The 24,033-nt window shown below is 40.3% G+C and overlaps 1 protein-coding gene and 1 long non-coding RNA gene across 3 annotated transcripts in view; one reads left to right on the plus strand and one right to left on the minus strand.

The window, feature by feature from the left end:
* The window catches only part of THSD4 (thrombospondin type 1 domain containing 4), a 684,213-nt gene that overhangs the window by 373,838 nt on the left and 286,342 nt on the right, over positions 1-24,033 (plus strand). The window lies entirely within an intron of this gene.
* Positions 1-24,033, minus strand: part of LOC142749630 (uncharacterized) — a 28,286-nt gene that overhangs the window by 4,035 nt on the left and 218 nt on the right. The window contains exons 2-3 of the long non-coding RNA XR_012882435.1: positions 16,430-16,758; positions 3,344-3,658 (exon numbers count right to left, since the gene is read on the minus strand). This is a non-coding gene — a long non-coding RNA (uncharacterized LOC142749630). The remainder of the gene's footprint in view (positions 1-3,343; positions 3,659-16,429; positions 16,759-24,033) is intronic.

The following is a 24,033-nucleotide window of genomic DNA, read 5'->3' on the forward strand; positions in this document are numbered from 1 at the left end:
TGAGCGCCGCATCTGAGTGGTTAAATATGATCGGAGACAACTGCTAGTGGTATCAGATCGGTGTTCTGAAGTCCGAGGCGGTTAGCAACTGCCCAGGCTTCAGCAGCACCCCACACGATGTGGGAAAAGTTCTTCTGAAGTGCCGACGTGAGAAGGAGGCATTTCAGAAGAACTACCCCAAATGGCCGACGTAAAAACACTATACGCCGGTCGTTAAGGGGTAAAGAGGTGTGTCCCAATACTTTTGTCCATATAGTGTATTTCTACGATTATCCCCTTCGTCTGAATGGGGTTTGCAGAATTCCATGTACATGCTGCACCATTTTTTACAGAAGATATTTACTCCTGGTTATGCATGCAGTCAATGTCCAAACTACCTGTCAACTAACTTAACTGATACTTTGTCTATCATATAATATATCAAATGCTCAATTCTGTGTGTACGTGTGCCAGTCTGTAACTAATTGGTTTTCTAATGCTCAATGTTTAAGGGCACATTCAAATCAAAGTATTGCCTATATCCAGTCAGCTATTTGTGTATCCTGTTGTATTGGATTGACATAATCTGATCTGTAAATGATCTAATACCATCTGTGCTGGGCACACTGCCGCCTTTCTACTCATGAGATTTTACCGTGATTGTTCTTTACTCCCATTTCCCACGTCCATTCCCAAGTCCATGCACATCTCCCACCTAGCACATGGGACCTCAAAAACATAATTCAGCCCTAACTAACTTAAAAGTAGTAAGACCAATACATTGGTAAAATGGCCACAGTGTTTTTAAGGGGTATAGATAAACAAAATACGTAACATAAAACTTTATAAAATCTAAAAAATGGCCTACCCATGCTGCTCTTGACCAATGCTTGTTTAAAAATGGCACCGACTGATCACATGACTGGCCTTATAATCATTTGGTTCAATCACTTGATCTGGTCCCTTTAAAACTAAGCAATGGCCTGTACCACCCACTAGCTTCGAGGGGTGTACAAAGCAGGCTGCTCCAATAATAATACTGTGCAACTCTCCTATGGCTCCCTGCCACCCGACAGTGCCACCTCTAGTGGGAAATAGGAGGGCTGTGGAGAAGGGAACATTCTGCCAATATTCAATTTCTTATACTCAGGTGCTGCTACATTGTATCTACCGATGCTTAAGAAATGTTGAAATAGAAATATATTTATTTTAGGTTCTTTTCCTTGGATTGCATTATTGCGTTGACTTGTTTGGTCTGAACGCTGCAGTAAACATCTTGAAATCTTAAAATTCTTGCAGTTAGCATCATTTTACATAACTTTGGTAAAAGTAGAACACTCCTAAAAGATTGGTAACTGAAACACAGTATTTATATTAGGATAATGGAAGCTCCGCACTAAGCTGTCCGTCTAGCCAGGTACAGGTAAAACTACAAGCAATGCATAGATTGCATGTAGATATGTGTTGCGGATAGAGCAGATGTATTGCACGTTGTACAGATACAGCTAGGGGTTTTGCATATATAATATTCGTACTACATGTCATACTGAAAGGGGTTGTAAACAATTAGCATGTTCTATTCTCTTGGCAGATCACCAAAATTTCATAGGGAATATGACAATACTTTGTAATTGCTGCTGTATTCCCTATTTGCCCTGTACACGGTATAGGGTAGGAGGGGGTAGGCAACGTATCTACAGTATGGCTTCCTGCTATTCGACCTTGTGGACACTAATGTCGAATGGGGAGGGTATGGAGAACGGAACATTCTGCCAATACTCACTAACCTATCCTCTGGCACTGCCGGAGATTAATACATTCTGTTAAAGGCTATACCCCCAAAACTATAGCAGTGACGGTGTCACCTGGATATTGGCAATTGTTGGTCCAATAGGGCTGAAAAGGTAGCACAAAACTGAAGGTATTGTTCAAGTTGGAATTTTAGTGATTTCATTTCAATCTGTTCTGGTTTTCCGATAAGTTTGAGTTGCTAACATGAAGCTTTAGAAGCTTTCTAGAAAGTTTAAATTGCACGGTAAAGAATGTCTACATTACAGAAATTGTTACTAATGAATTGCTTGGAAATTTGGCAAAGCATTTCACTGGTGCGAGCTTATGTGTAAAGGTTGCATATTTTCCACTTTACTTATAGTCTGGCCCTTTTATTGCCCCAGACACTAAATAGTCAAATAGTCATGGCTACAAAGACACAAAGTACAGGACAATTATAGCAACTGCTGTGGGTTCTTTACTCTTTTGTAGAAACATGTAAAGGTCCATAGTTTAAATATGGGGGAAAGTATAATGTTAATGCATTTTCTGAGAAGGAACTGACATTTCTCAGTGGTTTTGTATACTTTGTCTAAAAATTATTTCCAAGTTACTGGTAATAAATAAATATCTCAAATAGTGGAACCGGGGGTTCTGTTGTATTGGTGTCTATAGAACATGCAATCGTAGAAGAAGAAAGAGGACCCAACAATGATAAAAATTGGGTTCTTATTATGGCGTGGGTTTTGCCACCCAGGACAGAAGGGCCTGTGTTTTCTTCCCCATTTAATGATTCTTGGGCTAATTCTCCATTTATTTTTTCGCTAACAATGCAATATATTTTACAATAATCATGGCTACATACTTCCACCTCCCAACAACACATCAGCAAAGATGTGCTCACACAGCAGCACCAACAGGCGAAAGTAAAGAGATCTGTTAGCAGTGCCGCATTATAGGGCACAAACCCCTGGGGCCTCTACCAACTTGTCTATCTATCTATCTGTCTATCTATCTATCTATCTATCTATCTATCTATCTATCTATCTATCTATCTATCTATCTATCTATCTATCTATCTATCTCATATTTGCTGTTGCTTATATTTTGCCAAAGTATTTCACAGTGCTGTCGAGATTGTTGCCATTCACATTGGTCCCAATGGTTCTCGCAATCTAATTTCCCTATCTCAGACGCAAGCACCATAGAGCCATTTTAAAATGGATTTGAAACTTTACATTATGTAATGAACCTGACAAAATAGTCCAAATTGTTCCCTGAATAAGATCTGGCCAAACCAATTAACTTCAGAAGTCACATAATTGGTTGAATACGGTCCCTCCATGTGTAATCAAAGTGTCACATGATCTGTCAAATGATGTCCGTATAAATACACCTGTTCTGCAACACCACTTTTTTTTTCTATCTATCTATCTATCTATCTATCTATCTATCTATCTATCTATCTATCTATCTATCTATCTATCTATCTATCTATCTATCTATCTATCTATCTATCTATCTATCTATCTATCTATCCATCCCCCTGGCATTTACTGTTTATATTGATAAACCTTGTTTATAAACTGCTCACCTTTGAGATCCTCAACTTTCAGGAAAACAGGGATTCTGTGATGGCTGTTTGGTGATTCTTTACATCCAAAATAGGTCATAGATGTGGCTCTCTCTTTGAAGTCTAGGGGAGTCATTGCCTTGACTTTCTCCTCAATTCCGATAGTATTTAGTGGAGAGGGCCACACACATGCGTGGCCACCTCTCCTAGATATGGTTTCTATAAGAGTCAGGTTCCAGAAGTGGCATGGGGCCCCAACTAAATTTTTTGCCATGGGGCCTCCATGCAGGTTGAAGAATTCTATACTCCAGTCTCCGTCCATTGACATGCCTGAATCTGGAGCACAATGTACATTAGTAAGGTTTATTCTTTATGATGTTTCCCAGAACCCAGATGTACAAGTTATCATGTATTTATTTCTGAGTATATTAATGCTCCTTCCTATATCCATTGTGTTAAGGACAACAAGTACCTGTGTCTGTCTCACAGTTTACATTTTACATACTGCAGAATATCTGATGTATTCAGAAAATGAGTTTTTTTTTAGCTAAAGTGAAAACGTATTAGTCATTCCGTAGATATGCATCTCAACAGTAAACTTGCCTCTAAGCCATCACTTTCATGCAGCAGCTTTCATAATGCTAGATTTACACACTGATTTATACAGCTATTAGTTCATTCGTTTTTTGGCAAGTATCTTGTGTTTAATCACGAGCAGAGCTGAAATATGAATCATTTCCAACTTATTAGTCTACATTTCTACAAACTTTTAAACAGGGTGCTATAATGCGCTAATAAGGAAAGTGAGTGTTCTGCAATTACCGGTAACAGTAATAGTGAGTAACCGCTCTGTCATTCATGAAGCCGGTCAGACATATCCCATTCCATTGGTTTTTGATGATGTCTAGGATCAACAGTATGTGTCCGAAAAAGAGGAGCTGCGCAAAGGTGTAATCTGTAATAAGTGGGATTCAGGGAGCCACTGGCAGAGATCACCACATATCAAAAACCTTGTATATATGTTATTCAACATGAGCAAGGAGTTTCCGCTCAGTTGTTATGTTTAAGAGTGTCGTCTATAACTATATTGGTCTTTTGGATTAAACTACTAAATAAAAGCTTTGTAATTTTATTGTAGTCAGAAATCTAGTTTTGGGGTTAAAGGGGTACCAGGTGATAATTGTCTGATTGCTGGGGGCTCCATCGCCGGGACCCCTGCTGATCCAAAGAATGGGAGTCCCGAACCGCTCGTTCTTCCTCACTGCTCCCACCACAGTGAGGAGGACATTGAATGGAGCGGTAGTAATGCATGCGCACTGCTGGTCCATTCAGTCTATGGGCATGGTGGAAACAACAGAGTACAGCGCATGGCGATTTTCGTCATTCTCATAGACATTGAATAAGACAGCATGCATGCTCAACTGCTGCTCTATTCAAGCCTGTATTCACTGCGGGGGGTGCAGTGAGGAGTAATGGGGTTCGGAACCCCCCATTCTCATGATCGTGGGTATCCCAGTGGTGGATATGTGATATTTTTCGATTTTGGTACAACCCCTCTAGTATTAGAAACGTTTGAAGTTATCTTTCTTACCAAAATATCTTGTGTGGTTCCCTGCTAAGTACACAGTTTTGTTGCGGGGTTGCTGCAGTTAAGATAATAGCTTGTTAAAGAAACATTTCTGGAAAATGTTGATAGCAGTGCTTCTATGGCATACTGCAACTATGGTTTTTACTTGTGATTTTCAATGATACTCTATTTCCCTATTGAAGACAATAGAGAAAAACACTTACAGGGGAATTTATTAACTTTTGGACGCCAGTTTTATGTTGTAGAAAAGTAACAAACAGTCCAAAGGTAGCAATTTGCGAGGAAAATGTCACATTTTATGCTATTTCTATTGCTCACAGCACTTTTCTAAAAGGGGACAAGACCACCCGTAGCTTGACAAATTTACTATAATTCGAACCAGAAACTGGCGTAAACTATAGCCCAAATCTACTCCAGCTCATAGCTGGTCTAAATTTGACTCTCAGGAGCACGGACGACCAATGCCTCTTAATAAATTAGGCACATCATGCTTCAGCCATATGTAAATCATTTCAGTCAACTGTTTTATAACATCTTTGTTTGACTCTTTTTCATTCATTATGGCGCAACTCCACTTGTTGTATTTGAATATGGCTGGGAAGTTAACAATTGTTGGGTGCCCCAGGTTTACAGCATCCTATATTTTTTATAAGGTGCAGCAACTGGTATCTAATAGGAGAACAGCTGCTGCTTTTAACCTCTTCCCTTGACAGCATTGCCTTTTCATGTCCTAATGGAAATTACCACTTTTCATTAGGATGTGAATAGGGGTACGCTTATTCCCCAGGGACACTTGAGCCGAGGTTCCCTTTCTCTTACCCAACTTGCTCCCCACAGCAAAAATGGACAAGGTGGGGTGGAGTAAATGGGATAGGTTTACTCAATCTGCTAGGATAACCCTTTTGATGCCACGGTCAATAGCGACCGCAACATCTAAGGAGTTTGACAGAGGTAAGGATCTCCCTCTGTCAGCCCATCAGCCTGACCGGTTTTAATTGCAGTCAGGGGCTTGACAAAAGGCTTCCAGGTCTGCTTTGCAAGAGGCATCTAAGTAATTGATACTTCACCGCTCAACGTTGTTTCGCTAGAGTACTTTCAATTAGCAGTGTCACTTAGCAAAAGTACTGAAACATAAAATATAAAAAGATAATATTTTTGTATCACCATAATTGCACTTGATTCATAGAATAAAGTTAACATGGGGGCGTGGCCCATCCAGAGATGTAAGAGGACATGCAGTGCTGATCTCCCGCCACAGATTCTGCTTTATCCTGACTTATCTTGCATCATACCTACCTTAAAAGCCACTAAACGTAACTTTCAGTCTTGGGAGGACGCCGAAGGTGTTTTGTGGTGGACAAAGGTTGTTTTTCGGCTCTGGCACCGGACTTGGGCTTTGACTGAGTGATGCGCTGAGTACACCCGGTGCCATCTTGCCTGCCACGTTGCACGCAGCGCATCTGCCAGACCTTTTATTTTTTGTATTTGTGTTTATCTTGGAAACATTAATAAAAAACATTTGATTTAAAAAAGGAATAAAGTTAACATGTTATTTAAACCACATGGTCCATGGCGTAAAGAAAACAATACAAAAAATAATGGTAGAATTAGTGTTTTTTTCCATTTTACTCGTCAGCTCCATACAGCTCCATCGTCAGAAAAGAAAATATAGATCTTGGCAGGGGCGTAACTAGGAAACACTGGGCCCCATAGCAAACTTTTGACTGGGCCCCCCTGGGTGCCACACACAGACCACCCTTTTAGATAGTGCCCTCTGTAAATAGTGCCATACAGCCCCCTCCAGTAGATTGTGCCATACAGCCCCCCTTGTAGACCGTGCTATACAGCTTCCCTCTGTAGACCGTGCTATACAGCCGCCCCCTGTAGACAGTGCTATACAGCCGCCCCCTGTAGACAGTGCTATACAGCCGCCCCCTGTAGACAGTGATATACCGCTGCCCCCTGTAGACAGTGCTATACAGCCCCCCTGTAGACAGGGCTATACAGCCCCCCCTGTAGACAGGGCTATACAGCCGCCCCCTGTAGACAGTGATATACCGCTGCCCCCTGTAGACAGTGCTATACAGCCCCCCCTGTAGACAGGGCTATACAGCCCCCCTGTAGATGGGGCTATACAGCCCCCTGTAGACGGGGCTATACAGCCCCCCTGTAGACAGGGCTATACAGTCCCCCTGTAGACAGGGCTAAACAGGCCCCCTATAGACAGTGCTATACCGCTGCCCCCTGTAGACAGTGCTATACAGCCCCCCTGTAGACAGGGCTATACAGCCCCCCCTGTAGACAGGGCTATACAGCCCCCCCCTGTAGACAGGGCTATACAGCCCCCCTGTAGACAGGGCTATACAGCCCTCCTGTAGACAGGGCTATACAGTCTGCCCATACATTGCTATACAGCCCCCCTGTAGACAGGGCTGTACAGTCCCCTGTAGACAGTGTTATACAGCACCCACCATAGACCGGGCTATACAGTCTCCCCATACAGTGCTATACAGCCGTTCCTGTAGACAGTGCTATACTTTTAAGTATAACAAAGAGGGACAACCGCGATGCAGCACGTCAAATTTCTTTTAAGCCAAGCCTCTAATCCCACCCAATCCCCGCCCATACACACCTGGTTCAGCCCACACAAAATCATGCTCCTAGAGTGCCTCTCACACAGTATAATCCCAAATAGCTGCCCCACACAGTATAATGCCCTCTAGCTGCCACCATACAGTATAATTCCCCCATAACCATATGGTATACTGACCCAAAGATGCCCCCATACAGTATAAAGCCAACACAGATGCCCCCATACAGTATAATGCCAACACCGATGCCCCAAACAGTATAATGCCCACAAAGACGCCCACACAGATGCCCCCATGCAGTATAATGCCCCCATAGCTGCCCCTTATAGTATAATGCCCCCATAGCTGCCCCTTATAGTATAATGCCCCCATAGCTGCCCCATACAGCATAATGCCCCCCAAAGAACATAATGCCCCCATAGCTGCCCCATAAGGTATAATGCCCCCTAGCTGCCCTTATACAGAATAATAATACCCCCTTAGCTGCCCCTAGTACCAGTGCCCTTGTAGATAGTGCCCCTATATAATGCCACAGTGTCTATGCAGATAGTGCCACACCTCCCTAGATAGGCTAGAGTTTCCGCTTCTAGAGGGAAGCCCTGATGTCACTGTCCATATATGGACAGTGACGTCAGTGGCTATTCCTTGAGCAGAATCCCCGTTGCCGACTCTGGCCAGGGATGCTGCTCCAGGAAGAACCCCTGATGTCCATGTCCATACAAGGACAGTGACCTCAGGGGTTTCCTCTAGGAGCGGAATCCCCGGCCAGATCATTGGCAACGGGGATTCCGCTCAAGGTGTAGCCGCTAACTTCACTGTTCATATATGGACATGGGCATTTACATTTTATTTGGATCATTGAGTTTATACACTGCTCTCCTTAGAGACCCTTAACTCTCAAGAAAAACAGATTCCATGATTTCTGTTTGGTGATCAATCCTTACATGATTTTGGTAATGATATACAGCACACTAAGGCTAAGTTCACACAGAGTTTTTTGATGAGTTTTTTGACGTGGAAACAGAGCCAAAAAGCTAGTGAAAAATGGCCCGAAAATGCATGCCGTCAATTTCAATGGGAGGCGGGGGCGGTTTTCCCTCGCCAGCAGTAAAACCAGCTCGCGGGAGAAAGAAGCGACATGCTCTATCTTCGGGCGTTTCCGCCTCTGACCTCCCATTGACTTCAATGGGAGGCAGAGAAAGCGTATTTCACGGCGTTTTATGCTCGCAGCGACCAAAACGGCCTGCAGGGAGAGGAAAATCTGCCTCAAACTTCCAAACAGAATTTTGAGGCAGAAATTCTGCCTGCAAAATACTCTGTGTGAACATAGTTATTTGCTCCTAAATTTTCATTATTATTCATCATGAGAGCAAGGGTATGTTCACACGGCCAAATTTCAGACGTATACGAGGCGTATTATGCCTCGTTTTACGTCTGAAAATAGTGCTACAATACGTCGGCAAACATCTGCCCATTCATTTGAATGGGTTTGCCGACGTACTGTGCAGACGACCTTTTATTTACGCGTCGTCGTTTGACAGCTGTCAAACGACGACGCGTAAAAATACAGCCTCGTCAAAAGAAGTGCAGGACACTTCTTTGGACGTTTTTGAAGCTGTTTTCTCATAGACTCCAATGAAAACAGCTCCAAAAACGGACGTAAAAAACGCCGCGAAAACGGCGTGAAAACGCCGCGAAAAATGCGAGTTGGTAAAAAAACCTCTGAAAAGCAGGGTCTTCAGACGTTTTGGTTGACTACGTGTGAACATACCCTTATGGGACAATTGGACTGTCTTTATCATTGGAGTGCTGCCAGCAATTGACCTAGGAAGCGAGCTGATGTGTTCTTATAGAAAACTGGCTATACAGTATAATAATGTAGGATTTAAAAGTGACTTTAGATCATAAAGATTCAGTATTTTTCACAATACTTATTTATTACAGAATGCAGAGTTATTGATTTGCAGCACCATATGCTCCATATAACGTTTTAGCACTTGCCCTCAAATTTAAAGCGACACCTGTTACACTAATTATCCTAAATGTCTTGCCAGCCTTGCTCTGGTCTTTATTGCATGTGACATTTGTTTTAAAGCTTGCAACACATTGCCTAGAATGTCTTATGAATATAGCAAAGTACTTTCAATCATTTTAGGATGCTGGAGCCACGTGATGGAGTGTTTCGCTTGATTTTACTTGTAATCTACAGGAGTTTTCATCAGGCAGTGCGGCAATACACGGCTAAGGAGTGGTTCAGTAACCAGTAGCAACCGTGGTCCGTGTTGTGTTGGAAATATATTAAGAAAATAATGACGTTTCGACAGAAATCATCAAATTCATCACCTACAACTTGAGCTACGCAGTTCGAAAAATGTGGTAATCATTTAAGGATGCTGGCTTGTTTAACCTCATTACTCATATCATTTTATAGACCACGGTTGTTACGGTCCAATTAAGTTTCTTATTAATGTTTTAAACTTTCTATCACACCGTACTTATTACTACACAGCAAGTACCACGCCAGCGTCCTCCACCCTCTGTCAGTTATTGACAACCTTCCCTTCATATGTGTTCTTACAGAGATGTAAATCACTGAACGTTCTGTGCACTGTATATGCAATGATTTAACAGTTAGTACAAATCTCTGAGTCATGTTCTATCAAACTATATATCAATGTGCTCAGAATTTCCTTCTCTTTCACATCTATATACTAGCAGACAGGTCCACTTTAATTATATCCTCCCCAGCTTATTATTTCTGCTCCTGTTTATAAGATAAGCCTTCATGTTATACAACTCTGACAACATAGTGGTCCTTGCTTTAATCTACATCTAGAGGAGGATGAGGGCTAGAATTTTGGGACCAGGAAGCTTGGTGCTTGTTTCCCTTCTCCACCCCCTCCCTATTACTTGTAGGATAGAAAATAAATTTAACTGTCTGTTTGCCCTTAGCTTGCCAACATTGATATACTGGCCCCATAGCATCTACATGGGCTTTCTCTATGGTATGTATGCCCTTGGTTTGTTTAGATGATGTAAGTGAGGCAGCATTAGTCATTTTTTTGTTTTTTAATAAGGTTCTGTTCACATTAGTGTCATGGCTTCCATTATTACCAAAGTTGTGATAGCTTTGTTTTGTAACAGATGCTTACCAATCTCAATAACGGATAATAGATCCTTCAGGTTTCTTTAGTTTTAGCTATCAAAAAACCACAGAGACTAACTGTAATGATAGTGTGAACACAGCCTAAATTATTTTTAAACTATTGTTGGCGAAGATAATTTTTCAGTTTCTAGTGTTGAATGGGAACTATATGGAACATTGGAAAGGCCTCTGGAATGTTTTTTTTTTTATAACTTTAGGTGATTCTATCAATATTTAGAAGCTATAAGACCCTATTAGACCTAAAAAAAAAAAAAAGACTAAAAAGACACAACCGGGGACAGAACTAAAAATACAGTATACTCACAGAGACCAGAAGTATTTCATAAAGTAGACTTTCGTTCTAATCTATTTTGATACTTTTCCGATTTCATAAATCATGTTTAGATAAATCCCATTGAGTTGTTATAACACAACACTGCTTTCCAAACCTCTGTGTACTATTGCTATCACATTGTATTTACTTATTTGTAAATATTGAAGCAGAACAAAGCTTGGAATTTGCCGTTGAGTTATTTACTTTGTCTTACTTTGGATTTACTAGCAATATAATCTCATTCTCTCAGGATGCCTTTGAACTTCCACACTCCTTTAAACCCCAAAATGAAATACTTTTTAATTGTCTGCACTTTAATGTAGCATCTGTTTTTATGTAGCCAAGACATAAAAAGCAACAATATAAAAAAAAAGGTTTGTGAAATGCACATGCTAACCAGCTGTTTTACAAAATAACAACTGTAATATGAGATTTCCAGAAGCTTAGAGGTGTAGTTAACATTATATAGTGATCAAGCAGATGCCTAAACTGATGGGAGTTAGCAGAGAACTCAGATAATCTATTACTAAGGATGCACTTCCCAAAGGAACATAAACACCTTATGAATATGCATTTTAGAAGTATACGATAACTCTTCACTTGCTCAAATAAATCAAAAAATATAAATATTTTGAAATGATATTCGTTATTCTGCTGTGTGTTCTCATCTGTATTATTGTTGAGCTAAAATAAAATTTTTGGCATTCACAAGGAACAGCACTCTTCCTTTCCAGTTGGTTATTCCAAAGAATCATCACATTTTAGGACACTGTAGAAAAAAGCAACCTGTGTTATTATGCTGTCTTATTCAAAAATTGAGAGATGGTCCCATCTGGAGAGCCGCTCTGGTGGACTTAACACATCTATGTATTGCATGGTTGCTCGTTCATTTAAATGTCTACCATGTAATACTACCTACTGTCTCTACAGGGGAAATGAAAGGCAGCACAAAGCTCCCCAGGTAATTATATCTGGGTTAGCGAACATTTTTGCCCTGTTCCATAATAGAACCCAATATCCCAGTGGTACACGGCAAGAGTGCTTACCACTTTCTAAATGTACAGCCTTCTCGTAAAACATCTCTTTTTGAATGTCATCTCTTTGCTGAGTCTTGTTTCAGCTTGTGGTTTTAGGCAAAAAAAAAAAAAAAAAGACACAGCTTATACTGTTGCTTGGCCCTATATTTTCCTGTAATAAGAGATCTGTTCATAAAGAAAAGCAGAACAGGGCCATTGTGTGGTGTTCCATAAATATAGTCTGTTGGTGAGTCATTTGGTTCCTTGCCCATATTTACTTCCGAAGTTCATTGTAAAGCTCCTTAAACCAGTGACCTCATCTTCCACTGCTGCAAATTTTGGTGTTCTTCTCTACTATTACCAGCATACTGGGTTACGGTATATTGGACTTTTATAGTGATTTAACTAATGCTTCAGTAAAACATTAAGATGATTCTCTTCGGTAGACTACAATGTGTTACATAACATACAAATGGAGCAGTGTAGCTAAAATACTTTGCTTTGACTCCAAAATTATAACCCTCTGCTTTCAAAAAGAATAAATAAATAAAAAAGGCCAGCCGGCTAAACCAAATTTAGTATTAATTTAATTGGGTCCTGTATAAATTAGTCTTCAGTAAGTTCCCCCTTGTGGTAAGAAGGGTAAAGAGGCTCGGAAGTGCTCATTCTATTCTCTCACTCTCTCTCTCTCTCATATAAAAAAAATACATTTTTCTACAAATAAATATAGGTGGAGAAACTCTTTAAAGAAAAATTGAGATTACATCTAGAGTAAAATCATAAAAATGTTTTGATTCATTATTGTGTTTATTTAAAAAACATAGATATACAACTCCCATGTGAAAAAAAAACCTGGCTGTAGTCTCAACTGGGGTCATAGTTTAAAAATTCACAATAAGATATGTAGATTTGATTTATTTTATAGTAGCAAGGCAGGATCCACTGATATTCAAGAGTAAGATCAATGCTTGTCTCATATTTGAACGGCTATGCAGCATGGAGCATGCATTACTAAGAAGTCTGTGACCCTGTGACAAAATTATTGCTCTATAACTGCTGTAACTTATTTATTGCACTCAGCTAGGATGAAGTTGAGTGCAGAAAATGGTTGAACTTGATGGAAGTGTCTTTTTTTAAACATACTAACTATTAAGAGATTAGCTAACTGGTTTAGCCAGGAAGAAAACATTGCAAACAGTGATAAAATAACATGAATTCTCAGCACAATTAAAGGGACTGCAAACGGGGCCCGTTCCATCCACTAACATGTACGCCGTCTGTGTGGGAACTGCGCATGCGCCGCTCCCACACAGTCCAATTTGAAATGCGCGCCGTCCGGCGCCATTTTCCTGTGGACCGGAAGTCGCGACCGGACAGTAAGATTACTACTTCCGGTCGCGGCTTCCGGACTTGTGCACTTGGACCAGCGGCAGCAGACGGAGCGGACGGGCCGGAGGGAGCCGCGGCGGCAGGAGCAGGTAAGAGATTTCTATGTATGTTCGTGTTTGTGTACGTTTACTACTGTATGTAAACCTTCTACACTGTGTGTTAGCTCAAAAAATGGCGACACACAGTGTAGGAGGTTAGACCGTTCAAACCCCTCGTTTATCCCGGCACTAGCCAGGATAAAGGAGGGGGGGGGGGATGCTGAGAGCTCACTAGAGCGAGGGCTTTTTACCCAATTTTTCAATGCTGCAATTTTGGGAATAGCTCCATCTAGTGACCAGCAATGGAAAATATTATAAATTAGAATTAATTTATAATATTTCCTGACTCGTGAAAAAAATAAAAAAAATGTGAACAATGTTTAATCACCTACACACTAAATGTTTAATTAAAAAAAAAAAACATGTTTTTCTGGCAACACATTCCCTTTAAGGACACGGCCAATTTTGTCCTTGAGGACAGAACAATTTTTTTTATATTTCCCTCTTTGCATCCCGACGCTCATAACTCTTTTCTTTTTTGTACGAAGTAGTTGTATGAGACTTTGCTTTTTGCGGGACAAGTTGTACTTTATGTAGGTACCATTTTTTTGGTACAAATACATTATCGTTTAATTTCTATAAATTTTTATTTTGGCGAAAATGCAGAAAAAAAGCAGTTCCGCAGCAGTTTTAATATTTTTTTTTACACCATACACCGATCATCATAAATAGTGTTATACATTTGTTGTACAGGTTGTTACGGTCGTGGCGATACCAAATATGTGTACATTATTTTATGTTTTGGGACTTATATTTTAAAAAGTTTATTTATTATAAAAAAAGTGTTTTTTGTACTTTTTATTTATTTATCATTATTTTTTTTACATTCATTTAACTTTTTTTTTTTTTAATCCCATAAAGGGATTTATCATTTTGATTTTGTAACTGTAATGTACTGGCATAGATCTATTTGCCAGTACATTAGCCTGTTACTGATTGTACACAGGCAGTTGTTAGGGCATACCTAAGTATGCCCTAACAACATTAAATATGGACCCTGGGCTGTCTGGCCATACAAGTTGTGGGCTTTGATCGCGTCACAGTTATCTTCTGTGATGCGATCAAAGTGCAGTACCCACTCGTTGAACGCCGCGATCAGCTTTCATCGCGGCATTCAAAGGGTTAACGGTGGCGAGAAGATGTTTCTCTCCTCTCCGCTGTCAGAGCGGGCCGTGGCTGAGTATTACAGCCGTTGCCCCGCTCTTGATCGCACGCACAGACGGCTGTCACACAGGACGAGAATGCTCGTCCTAATGCGCCAAGTACTCGCCGCTCAGGACGAGCATTCTCGTCCTGTGTCGGCAACCAGTTAAAGGGGTTGTCCACCACCGGACAACTGATGACCTATCCACAAGATAGGTTATCAGTATATGATCGGTGCAGGTCGGACACCCGGACCCCGCACCAATCAGCTACCTCCGGGTGCCGTATGTTTTAAACGGTATGCTGTAGTTGGAGCCGGAAGCATATGGCTCCGACCATTGCATAGCGGCTGTTCTGTATAGCTGCAGCTCTGTTCCTATTCACTTGAAGCGGAGCCATCTGCTTGCGACTCAAACTACTGCAAACCTTTTAAAACATCCAGCGCCTGGAGGCAGATGGAACAGCTGATCGGTGCGGGGGTCTGAGTGTCAGACCCTCACCAATTACATACTGATGAGCTATCCGGTGGATAGGTCATCAGTTGTCCAGTTGTGGACAACCCCTTTAAATAGGAGGTTTTTAGCGCACATTTTGAAATTTCATGAGCCTACAAGCCACAAGGCGACTTCATTCAGATAAGTCCCTGCACTACATCATGAATCATGCCTATTAAACAGAACACCTTATTTCAGTGGTTGGACCTCCATCCATCAGACATTTATGGCAGGTCTAATATGGGGTAACAACTTTAACTGATGAGATTCCATTAACATAAAATAAGAAAGGTTGCATATTACTATAATTGATGTATTACCAGTTGTACAAGAATACTCATGTTTGGATGCTCGTGAATGTGAAAGCAATTATAAGTTCCCTTTATCTTGAAAATGTCTTTGATAAGACAGCACTTGTTACTTGGTAACATCTGTAGCATCTGTTTTACACACAGGTTTCACTCACACAGTTTAGTAGACATTTAACAAATCTTTCAGGTCGAAGGTGAAAAGGTGAACTGGTCACATTATGTTGAGTTAATAATAAGACATGCCTAATCTAGCACTTTACAGCTGTTATGATATCTAAAATATGTTATTTACTGAATATGTTGCTGAAAATCGATATATGTGATTCCAGAATTTTTATTTCATAGGGAATACAAGTATTTACTAAAACAGACATGTCATGCAAACTGACAGATGCTCATTAAGTTAGGATTTATTTAACAATTATATATATCTTACATCATATGCTATAAATAATGTAGAAAGTGCACCAAAATTTAAGTTGCTTCAACCGTTGGTGCATCTTCCGCCTTTCTAGGAGCACAACTTCTCCATTCACTCTTATATGTGGATGAAATTAAGTGACAACCCCCAACAGGTGCCAAAACGACCACACATAGAGACAGTAACTTTTTAAATCAAGAGTCCTAGACCCAGAATAGACCTGTATAGTTGTGATGAAACTGGAAAAAGTGGCATATCAAGATCAATGGGCAAACCAATATAGGTGTAATAATTTAGAAAGTTTTATTATACACCGTGCAGGAGGTTCTTCGTGGTAATGAAAACACCCAGTGGGAGGAGTGCAAGCACAATGGAAGAGTCATTTGTTTTTTACTTGTGCAGACTACATTAGTTTATCTATCTATCTATCTATCTATCTATCTATCTATCTATCTATCTATCTATCTATCTATCTATCTATCTATCTATCTATCTATCTATCTATCTATCTATCTATCTATCTATCCCCTTGGCATTTACTGTTTATATGGATATACACTGTTTATTAACTGCTCACCTTTGAGACGGACAGGGATTCCGTGATGGCTGTTTGGTGATTCTTTACAGCTAAAAGAGGTTGTCATCATTCATGTGGCTCTCTCTTTAAAATCTAGGGGGAGTCACTGGCTTGACTATCTCCATAATTCCTGCAGTGTTCAGTGGAGTGGGTCACACACATGCGTGGCCACCTTTTCTAGATGTAGTTTCTATAAGGGTCAGGTTCCAGGAGTGCCATGGGGCTCCAACCAATTTTTTTGCCCATTTTTCTCCATTAATCGTAATCTTGTCCTGCACGCAGGATAAATAATTCTATACTCCAGTCCGTGTCCATTCACATGCCTGAATCTGGAGCACAATGTTCATTAGTAAGGTTTATTCTTTATGATATTTCCCAGAACCCAGATGTACAAGTTATCATGTATTTATTTCTGAGTATGTTAATGCTGTTTCCTAAATAAGATCTGGCCAAACCAATTAACTTCAGAAGTCACATAATTGGTTGAATAAGGTCCCTCCATGTATAATCAAAGTATCACATGATCTGTCACATGATGTCCGTATAAATACACCTGTTCTGCAACACCGCTAAACAAGCAACATGAAGACCAAAGAGCACTCCAAACAGGTCAGAGACAAAGTTGTTAAGACGTATACATCAGGGTTGGGTTATAAAAAAAAAAAAAAAAAAATCCAAAACTTTGAACATTCCATGGAAAACCAATAACTCCATTACAACAAAATGAAACTAATATATCACAACTAGAAAGCTGACCAGAGAAGTCCACCCACCAAAACTCACAGAATGGGATTGGAGGGCATTAATCAGGGATTCAACAAAGACACCAACTATAGCACTGAAGAAGCGCCAACGATTTACTGCAGAGATGGAAGTATCTGTCCATAGGACCACTATAAGTTGTACACTTTCTAGAATGGGAATTTACAAAATAGTGGCCAGAAAAAAGCCATTGCTTAAAGAAAAATATAAGAAAATAAATTTTGAGTTTGCCAAAAAGCATGTAGCCGACTTCCAAATACATGGAATAATAAAATAAAACGAAATGTAAACATTTTTGCCATCATGGGATACTCTGTGTGGCACAAACCCAACACTTCCCATCACCCCAAGAACTCCATTCCCACAGTGAAGCATGGCGGTGGCCGCATCATGCTGTGGGGATGCTTTTCATCAGCAGGGACTGGAAAATTGGTCTAGATTGAAGGAAAGATGGATGGCAGAAAATACGTGGCTATTCTTAAAGAAAATCTTTTTCAGTCAGCCACAGATTTTAAAATAGGAGGGAGGTTCACCTTCCAGCAGGACAATGACCCTAAACATAATGCTTAACCCCTTAAGGACGCAGCCTGTTTTGGCCTTCAGGACACAGAATTTTTTTTAAAATCTGACGTGTCCCTTTATGTGGTAATAACGTCGGAATGCTTTTACCTATTCAAGCGATTCTGAGATTGTTTTCATGTGACGCATTGGACTTTATGTTACTGGCAAAATTTTCTCGATACATTAAGTATTTAATTGTGAAAAACACCAAAATTTTGCGAAAAATTGCAAAAATTACCATTTTTCTAAATTTAAATGTATTTGCTTGTAAGACATATAGTAATAGCACACAACATTGTTGCTAATTAACATCACCCATATGTCTACTTTAGATTGGCATCGTTTTTTGAACATCCTTTTATTTTTATAGGACGTTACACAGCTTAAAACTTTAGCAGCAATTTCTCACATTTTCAAGAAAATGTAAAAAGGCTATTTTTAGAGGGACCAGTTCAGTTGTGAAGCGGATTTTAGGGCCTTATATATTAGAAACCCCGATAAGTCACCCCATTTTAATAACTTTACCCCTCAAAGTATTCAAAACAGCATTTAGAAAGTTTCTTAACCCTTTAGACGTTTCACAGGAATTAAGGCAAAGTAGAGGTGAAATTTTCTAATTTCTTTTTTTTTTTTGAAGAAATTCATATTTTATCTATTTTTTTAGTAACACAGAAAGTTTTACAAGAGAAACGTAACTCAATATCTATTGCCCAGATTCTTCAGTTTTTAGAAATACCCCACATGTGGCCCTAGTACACTTATTGACTGAAGCACAGGCCTCAGAAGCAAAGGAACACCTAGAGGATTTTGGGGCCTCCTTTTTATTAGAAAATATTTTAGGTACCATGTCAGGTTTGAAAGGCTCTTGCGGTGCCAAAACAGTGGAAATCCCCCAAAAGTGAGCCCATTTTGGAAACTATACCCCTTGAGGAAATTATCTTTGATTATAGTGAGCATTTTCACCCCGCAGGTTTTTTGCAGAAATTATTGGAAGTAGGCCGTGAAAATGAAAATCTACATTCTTTCAAAAAAATGTAGGTTTAGCTAATTTTTTCTAATTTCCACAAGGACTAAAGGAGAAAATTCAACACAAAATTTGTAAAACAATTTCTCTCGAGTAAAACAATACCCCGAATGTGGTCAAAAACTGCTGTTTGGAAACACGGCAGGGCTTAGAAGGGAAAAGCGCCATTTGGCTTTTGGAGCTCAAATTTAGCAGGAATGGTTTGCGGAGACCACGTCACATTTGCAAAGCCCCTAAGGGACCAAAACAGTGAAAACGCCAAAAAAGTTACTCCATTTAGGAAACGACACCCCTTGAAGAATCCATCTAGGGGTGTAGTGATCATTTTGACCCCACAGGGGTTTCATAGATTTTATTAGAATTGGGCAGTGAAGATAAAAATGATTATGTTTTCCAATAAGATGTAGCTTTAGCTCAAAATTTTTCATTTACTCAACAAATAAAGGAATAAAAGAACCCCAACATTTGTAAAGCAACTTCTCTGGAGTACGGCAATACCCCATTTGTGGTCATAAACTGCTGTTTGGTCACACGGCAAGGATCAGAAGAGAAGGAGCGCCATTTGGTTTTTGGAGCACAGATTTTGCTGGATTGGTTTCTTGACACCATGTCACATTTGCAAAGCTCCTAAGGTACTAATACAGTGGAAACTCCCCAAAAGTGATTTGATTCACAAAACTACACCCCTTGAGGAATTCATCTAGGGGTGTAGTGAGCATTTTGACCCCACAGGTGTTTCATAGATTTTATTAAAATTGGGCAGTGAAAATAAAAAAAAACCTTTTTCTTCAAAAAGACGTAGTTTTAGCTGAAAATTTTTCATTTTCTCAACAAATAAATGAAAAAAGCACCCCAACACTTGTAAAGCAACTTCTCCGGTGTACGGCAATACCACATATGTGGTCATAAACTGCTGTTTGGGCACACAGTAGGGCTCAGAAGGGAAGGGGCGCCATTTGGCTTTTGGAGTACAGATTTTGCTGGATTGGTTTCTGGGCGCTATGTCGCATTTGCAAAGTCCCTGTGGGACCAAAACAGTGGATCCCCATTTTGGAAACTACACCCATCAAGGTATTCACCTAGGGGTGTAGTGAGCATATTAGAAGTGACCCCATTTTGGAAACTGCACCCCTCAAGGCATTTATTAAGGGGTGTAGTGAGCATTTTCACCCCACAGGCCTTTTCCATGAATGAATTTAAATTTTTCCCTAGATATTCTATTTCAGTGGCAAATATGTCGTGCCCAGCTTGTGCCACTGGAGACACACACCCCAAAAATTGTTAAAAGGGTTCTCCCGGGTATGGCGATGCCATTTATGTGGCAGTAAACTGCTGTTTGGGCACACTGTAGGGTTCAGAAGGGAGGTAGCGCCATTTGGCTTTTGGAGCGTGGATTTTGCTTGGTAGTAGTTTTGTTGCTTGGTAGTCTTACTGGTTTTTCCGTTTATAATGTGGGGGTACATGTAAGCCGGGCTGAGTATATCAGGGGCATAGTCAGGTGGTATAATAATGGGGTAAAAAAAAACTATAAAATGATCCATAGATGTGTGTTACGCTGTGACACAATCCTTTCTGCACAGGCCGGTGTCTCACTAATAAATGGTCCTTACTTATTCCCCTTTTGGTCCACACTTGGCATCTTTGTAGTTTGGGGAATTTTGCCGGGAAAGTGTTGTCCTGCTATAATACGGGCACCCTCGCTTCCAGCAGATATGTTTGGGCCCTCCCCTTCCTGGTTCCCTAATTTTAGGGGCCTTGATAATTCACCACTTGAAACAAAAGAAATGTTCCCCTCGGGTCGGTACAACTGCATATTTTTTCTTTCCTGACTTATTGGAGCCTTAACTAATTTTATTTTTTCATAGACGTAGTGGTATGAGTGCTGTTTTTTTTGCGGGACGAGCTGTAGTTATTATTGGTACCATTTTGGGGTACATGCGACTTTTTGATCACTTGTTATCCTTTTTTTTGGGAGGCAAGGTGACCAAAAAACAGCAATTCTGGCATATTTGTTTAGTTTTTATACAGCGTTCACCACGCGATTCTGGCAAAACCTAATTTATAGAACTTTTTTATGTTTTACAACTTCTTGCACAATAAAATTACTTTTGTAAAGAGAATGGATTTTTTCTGTCGCCAAGTTGTGAGAGCCATAACGGTTTTAATTTTTTCGTCGACGGAGCTGTATGAGGGCTTGTTCCTGTTCCTGCCTTTACAGTGGGATGTCCGCTGTAACATACAGCGGACAGCCACTGTTGATGACGCTCTTCCAGCTTCTGAGCCGGAAGCTGAGCTGGCGCCATCTTGCCGATGGTACCGGAAGCCTTTTGGGCCCCGCCGACGACATAGGCATAGGAGGATTTCGTTGCTGGCAGACCGGGAGGTAAGTATTAGGCCTCCGATCGCCTTTGCAGCCACCGGCAACCCAGCGATCATGTTGCTGGGGTGCGGGTGGCTATAAACTCCTCATATGCTGCAATCTCTATTGAACGCAGGATGTGAGGAGTTAATCGGTCGTGGCCGATACCTCAGCGTGCCAGCTGTCACCCGGCGGTGATGTCGCTGGCTCAGCTCCTGAGCCAGCTCCATCTCCTTCACGTACAGTTACGTGGAATTGTGGGAAAACACCAGCTCCGAACTGTACTGTACGTGAAAATGCGGGAAGGGGTTAAGCTACACTGTAATGGTTTAAGTTATAACCTATAAATGTCTTGAAATGGGCCAGTCAAAGACCAGACCTCAATCCAAGTGAGAATCTGTGGCATGACTTGAAGACTGCTGTTTACCAAAGCAACCCATCTAACTTAAAGGAGTTGGACGTTTGCTGGAAGAATGGGCTAAAATCTCCGTGTCTAGATGTGCTAAGCTAATAAAGACATACCTCAAGAGACTTGCAATTGCAGTGAAAAGGGTCTCTATAAAGTATTGACTTTTAGGGGGTCAATACTTTAATCCACTTTAATTCCAGGTCGTAAGTCAACAAAACAGGAAAAACACAAAGTGGGTAAATAATTTCCCAAAGCACGGCAGGTGACCTGGTGATGATTAATTGGGCACCACCATAGTTTTCAAACTTGTTTTGTCAAAAGCTCCACTACTCTTGAGCGTGAACGGATAATTGCCGTATTTTATAGTGGATGATAACCCTATCTCAAAAAAGATCTATGCATGTATTACATTGTCCTGCAGGCAGTACTGCGCTTTCTGAGGATTGTTAGAATACATTTCAGTTGTTATAGGAGATGGTAAATTCGATATGTGTCAACATAACAGTTATTTGTGAATATCTCCCTGCAGCTAATCTTTGGCAGCATTGGATTCAATCTTTGTATAATTCTAAAAGGCTAAACTAGTTTAGGTCACATTGCACAAGGCTTGTTTCATAGAGCACATAGAGCTCCAGTGTTACTTCTAACATTTCTAGAATTGTTTTTCTTCCTTCAGTGACTGCTTTACTTTATTAGTTGATAATTTAGAGGATCCTATTACACCAAGCAATGTTTTAGGGACAGCCTTAAAGAGACCTCTTAATACCAATTCTGGCATATTTTCCTGTTTCATGTACCTAAGCATATCCATCATTTTGCAGTAATTTGACTAGCACATATAACTTGGAAGCTGCTATCTATAATGTTTATATTGTACACTCTCAATCTACGTGTTCCATGCTTTGTGCTTTGATTCTGTCAGTCAAAATGCAAATCCGCATTCATTACAGGGAGACTCCAGTAAAGTGATATCATTTTTCATTGTGAGTAATAATTCGGAAGGCTGACCCCCCATAATAAATAATGCTTTAGCCACCTTGTTAACTAAACCATTTCCTGAATATGAATCGGTTGTTGTTCATTAACCACTTAGGGTCATTCAACATTCATTTACATCCAGGGGAGTAACTAGAATTCATAGGTCCCCATAGCAACATTATATGGGCCCCCACTACATTGTGGCAGGAAACTAAAGCAGCAGCATTGGTAGCAATAATTATGTATGGAAATAGCGCCATATATCAGAAAACCACATAGTAATGCAGGATAGCAGAAAGCCACTAACTTGTTATTCCCCATAAAAAGGAACAATATTTTTGCACCCAAATGATCCCCATAACAGCTACCATGGCTATAGTTACGCCCATGGTTATGTCGGATGTTGTGTGCTAACCCAAGATGGATCGAGCTCCTTTAAAGATAAAGTGCTGGAGGAAAGCATTTCCCTGCTGCCAGTGTGAGGAAGTTGTTTTTTTTTTACTACTGATGAATGATCGGTGGTTTAACTCATGGACATTTCCATCATAGTTAGTACGGTTGAAAAAAGACACATGTCCATCAAGTTCAACCAAGGGATGAGAGAAAGGGAAGGAATGAAACAAAAAATCTATACATTCACATAGGAGCTGATTTTTTTTGTTCTATGAAATGATCTGTGCCTTTTTTTTTAAAGCCATCCACTGTCCCTTGTCGCCTCTGCAGGTTGAACCTTTTTTTCTCCAGATGGAGGGAGTGCCCCCTTGTTTTTTGAAGGGGTTTTACATGGAACAGGTTTTCACTATATTTCTTGTATGGGCCATTCATATATTTATATAAATTAATCCAAGTCCCCCATAGTCATCTAATTTCAAGGCTAAATAGGTTTAATTCTTTTAATCTTTCCTCATAACTTATATTCTCCATGCCCCTTATTAGTTTCATTGCTCTTCTTTGTATTTTTCCAACTCATGGGCATCCTTTCTATGAACTAGAGCCCAGAACTGGACTGCATATTCTAGATGAGGCCTCACTAATGCTTTGTAAAGTGGTAATATTACATCCCTGTCCCGCGAGTTAATGCCTCTTTTAATACACGACAATATCCTGCTGGCCTTAGAAGCAGCTGATTGACACTGCATGCTGTTATTTAGTTTATGATTTACAAGTACACCCAGATCCTTCTCAACAAGTGAATCCCCCAGTGTAGCTCCCCTAGGACATATGATGCATGCAGGTTGTTGGTACCCAGATGCATAACTTTACATTTATCTACATTAAACGTAATCTGCCAAGTGGACGCCCAAACGCTGCGTTTGTTTAAATCCGCTTGCAATTCATGAACATCTTCCATAGTCTGAACTATATTACATAGCTTGGTGTCATCTGCAAAAATAGAAATAGTGCTATTAATCCCATCCTCTATATCAGGGGTCAGGAACCTTTTTGGCTAAGAGAGCCGTAAACGCCACATATTTTGAAATATAATTCCGCGAGAGCCGTACAATATGTTT

The sequence above is a fragment of the Rhinoderma darwinii genome, chromosome 3, assembly GCF_050947455.1.
Source record: "Rhinoderma darwinii isolate aRhiDar2 chromosome 3, aRhiDar2.hap1, whole genome shotgun sequence".
NCBI lineage: Eukaryota > Metazoa > Chordata > Amphibia > Anura > Rhinodermatidae > Rhinoderma > Rhinoderma darwinii.